The sequence below is a fragment of the Dipodomys ordii genome, unplaced genomic scaffold (genome assembly GCF_000151885.1).
Source record: "Dipodomys ordii isolate 6190 unplaced genomic scaffold, Dord_2.0 Scaffold17, whole genome shotgun sequence".
In the NCBI taxonomy this organism is placed as follows: Eukaryota; Metazoa; Chordata; class Mammalia; order Rodentia; family Heteromyidae; genus Dipodomys; species Dipodomys ordii.
In genome coordinates, this window is record NW_012267233.1 from 7,725,989 (window position 1) to 7,730,961 (window position 4,973).

Below are 4,973 nucleotides of genomic sequence, written 5' to 3' on the forward strand. Positions count from 1 at the left end.
GGAGGAGGGAGGAGGAGAAAGAGGAGGAGGAGGAGGAGGGGGAGGAGGGAGGAGGAAAAAGAGGAGGAGGAGGAGAACAAGAAGAAGAAGAAAAGAAGAAGAAAGAAGAAGAAGATACCTACCACTAAGAAAATGGTGTTTTTATGATTTAAATGCCTCTTCACTGGGTTTTCTCTGATGGCAAGATGCTAGACTTGGCATATCTGCAATTCTTCTGATGTGAGAGATCGTTCCCTCATGGTGTCAAAACGGCTATCAGAGATATAAGCATTTCACATGGCCATCATCAAAAGCAGAAAATAGGCATGTAGTCAGGGAAATCAGAGAGGAATTTCATTGTGTACTTCTTTCTTTTTATAAGTGAGGAAAAAAATCTTCCCAGAAACCACTAACTTTCATGTACTTACTCTGCTGTCTTATTGCTCTGAACTAGGTCATATGGAAATATCAAGTTTCCAGAGAGCAGTATAACCTTACCATCTTTTAGAATTCAGGCAAACAAGGAAGAAATTGGCATGGTGTGGCTAGGGCAGTGGATCTTCTTGATAATTTTGCATGATCAAGGATAGCCACTCATAAGAAAATTATGTAGAACTTCTGTATTTATACTGATTTCACAGCCTCATGACAACCCAAATCATATAGATATATACATCCCAGACTGAACTGTATCTTGCATGATTCAAATGATGACAATAAGGAAACCTTGCTGTAAGGAAATAATTAAAAAAGAAAACCAGAACTTGGAATCAGGGAAAAGATTACAAAGAGTTTAAAGCTGTCAACCAAAAGATATCTCAAGCCTTTCATCAGTCAGCAGATCTTACTAATAAATCAAACCTGGAAGAGTGAGCAGTAAGTCTCTCACTAAATCATTCCATGTCCTGAATTAAGAATAGATTGTCCTGATGAATTTAAATTAGAAAACAAATTGCTGAAGGTCTGCTTGTCACACTTTTCAGACATCTCCCTGTAGCTCCCAGCACCCACTCTTAAGTCAATGCCATAAGCCCAACCTACAAGCTTTGTGCATAAAGAAGAATTAGTCAATGCAGAAATTAAGCTGCAGATTAACAATAAGCGTTTAATGACTCATAGACATATACATCATAAGAGAAATGTCACAGACTTGGCAGATACAAATACCTAAAAGAAAACATTGCAACAGAATGTACTAAAACACACAAAATCCAAGCACCCAGCCAGGCTTTTTAAAGTAAATTCAGGGGTTGTTGGGAACATCAGAACACACACACACACACAGGCACGTACATACACACACACGTCCCAAGTGTGTCTCTTCATTGTTTTTGGAAATGATACATAGGTTTATGAGGTTAAAGCTACTAGGCTGAGCAAATTTAGAAGGTAATTATTAAATACATTTTGACCAGCTGGTCCTGAGATTTTTTCCTACCAACAAATGTCCTTCTGGGAAACTGACTTAAAAAAGGTTGTTCCAAGCTCAGTCTAAGCAGAGAGGAGACCTTGACCCAGTCTTCTCAAACAGAGATGTCCCCCTCCACACACACAGTGGTATTTGTAATATCTTAGAAATGTTTTTATTTGCTACAACTAGGGGCTAAAGGTTGCTGCTGGCATCTAATGTGTAGAATGGAATTCTAAGCATCACACTATCCCCCTATACTAGGGAATACCAGATCATAATATAATTCAGGGAACCTGGCTTGTTACCGTCATCCAGTTCTACAGCAATTTAGAACCCATGGAGTCCATTTTGGTGATCAACCTACTCTGAGAATCAAGGTAAATCTAGAAGGTTGTTAGAGGATGAATCCTCTAGTAGAAAACTTAGGGACAGGAACATTGATACATACCCGTAGTTGCAGCTACTGAGTTGGGAAGGCTCCAGGAAGTGAAAATGGAAGGTGACTCTCTTTTTTCCTACTTGGTGAGAATGGACACAAAAGCCTGATGGATGAGTCAGACCAGCATTATGCACAAGAGAGTCAGGAGCACAAGAGTGTCACTTCAAAACCAACGCCCCACTGCATTTACTGCAAGAGACATAGGAATGGGCTGAATGTTTGAGGCCATCAGAAGATGCCCTAATTCCTATACGTTGGAATGTGGTGGGACCTTTGGATCCCTTGCAAAAATGAGATCAGTGCTCTTATAGGAAGAGATCTCATTAGGTAAAATAAGAAGGCCACCAGCTTTAATCAAGGATACCGACCATTCTGGCACCGTGATTTAGGGCTTCTAGAACTGGGAGAAATAAATGTTTGTTCTTCAAACCACCCAGTCTGTGGTGTGCTGTTGCTGCCGCCCAACATGATTAAGACAAATTCTTTAACAATATTCTCTCCAATGGTCCCCAATCTCTATGTTAAGTAAAGGGATGCAGAATTAGTTGTAGCTGTCTGGCCAGAGAAAATGTTCACAGAATTGGGATGGAAGGAGAGTTCTAGTTGCATATAACTGGGAAACAGCTCTATATAGAGCAATATATTTTAAATGTTGTGAGACTTCAAGAAATTTCCTACTTCAGTCTAAACAGGTGAAGCTGAGAGTCAAGTTCCTTAAACTCCTCAGCCTTGGTTTGCCTACAAAAGTGAAATAATACTACTACCATCACAGTACTTTCCAGGGTTGCAAGTAAGTCCCTCTCTGGACCGAATCTTCATGTTATTTCTTTGGAATAAAGAGAGAAGAAAGTTGTAGAACTCTAGAAGGTGAAGACAAGACAAAGGAAAATTTTTCTCTCTCTCTCTCATTCTCGGGCAAGAAAATGCTTTACAAAATATAGGCAATGCTATTTCTCTCTGTGTGTGTCTCTCTCTGTCTGTCTCTGTCTCTCTGCTCTCTCTGTCTCTGTCTCTCTCTCTCTCTGTCTCTCTCTCTCTCTCTCTCTCTTTCTCTCTCTCTCTCTGCTTTCTCTTCTCTGTCAAAGCTGAAAAGAATTGCGCAGAAGTCTCAGGTCTCTAGAACTAGAACAGCTCACTTGGTCAGAGAAAAAGACCCAAAGGAGTCTGCCTGTAATCCTTGGGCAACATAGACAAGAACTGGCAACTGCTTCAAAGGCAGAGAATGTTCTTGCGTTTTCATAGACTCCCCAAGTGGAAACAATAGAGGCAACCAGTCAACCAGCCATATTTTTATATAAATTCTTTTTTGAAAAATTGAAAGCGAACTGGCATAGTTTTAAAAAGAGATTTGTCCTAGGGAATTTGCAAACATGGCATGTTCTTTTCCATTTTAAATATGCATACTCTATCATCTGGGAAAGGGCACAAGGATCTTTACAGTACCTTCACTAAGAAAGCAGCAATCATTACAGCATGTTAACCTGCTTTTTACCAAAAAGAAAAAAATGACCTGGTGAATATAAATGGCTGGAATGGAGGCAGGTGCATGGAGCTCACACATTCACAAGGTGCTATGAGGCTTTCGTGAAATCCACACAGGAGCGGATGCAGTGTCCTCCCAGTGTCTGTGCTTTCTGCCCTTATTAAGAGCTGATTCTCTTCTTTCATTTAAGCTCATGTCAGTATGGTGGGCAGTGAAGATGAATACTTGAACAACTACTCCCTAATGCCTCTGATTGCCCCTAAAATGGAGCAAAAGGCTAACACATTTTTTAATGTTTTTTTATTGTAAAAATAGTATACAGAGGGGTTACAGTTACATGAGTAAGGTAATGAGTACATTTCCTATCAAGCATTGTTACCTCCTCTTTTTTTTTTCCCCTACCATCCTTTCCCTCCCCACCTCCCCAACTCCGCCCTCCCCCCTCCAAGTTGTAAAGTTTGTTTTCAACACAGTGTCTTGTACATCTCATTGTTACAATGGGTCAGCCTGTTTCCTTATTTCAGCATTTGTTTTATCCCTTCTCCTCCCCAACTTAGAAAAACGTATAAACAAGATGCAGGGCACTGACATCAAATACAGTAAAATACCGTGGAGGAAGAACACACAAAAGAAACAAAAAAATCACATAGTACATTTTAAATATGTTTAATACAATAGCAAGAAAGAAAAAAACCACTTGTGTCCCTATCTTGAGGTTCATTTCACTTAACATCATCTTTATGGTCATATGTACATAGCTTTTGACCTTTTCTGCTTGTCCTTTACTTATACTAGTTATTGCAAGCTTTACATGCTGGAAAGAGTTATAACTCTGAGAATTGAGCATGAAACGTTTGATGGAAAGAAGAGTGGATTTTCACTTTTGATGTCACACTGCAGTCAAAACATTTAATTCTCATGTATTATCCCTGTAGTCCTCTACCTTTCTATTTCCCCATGCAATTTTGTGCAGTCATATGGCTAGCTTCAGCCCATAACCTGTCCGGGTTTTTCGATGTTGAGTCTTCCAAACAGCCTTCCTTCAACAACATGGGAGAAACCTGGATCACCAAGCTACCCACAGAACATGGCTTCTCAGGGGAATGCCTAACCAGCACTAAAAATGAGTGCAGTGTGTAAATGTGTGTGTGTTAGGAGGGGATTATTGTGTGCATCCACTGAGATGTGAAAGTTAGTTAATGTAGCATATTATTTGACTATTGAGCATAACAAATTACTTCCAAGCTTACCAGCTAGAAGCAATAAATATTTATTATTTCACAGGTCAGGAATTTAGGAGTGTTTCAGGTTCACAACACCTTGTGAGACTGAAAGCAAGATGTATACATCTCAAGCCTTGACTGGGGCTGGAGAATCTGCTTCCAAGCCCATACACAGCTGTTGGGAAGTCTCAGCTCCTTGGTGGCTGTTTGCCAGACACCTCCCTCATCTCCGTAGAGCTGCTAATTGAAGAGCAGCTTGCTTCACCACAAGATAAAGGCCATCATCTTTTTATAACCTCAGCTCAGACGTACCTTCCCATAGATATAAATTATAAATATATATGTAGACCTAAAGATGTCATATGCATATATATACATATGCAAACATATAAACTATAATATATGCAGGGAAGGATTTCCATAGTGTAACTCTTTTGA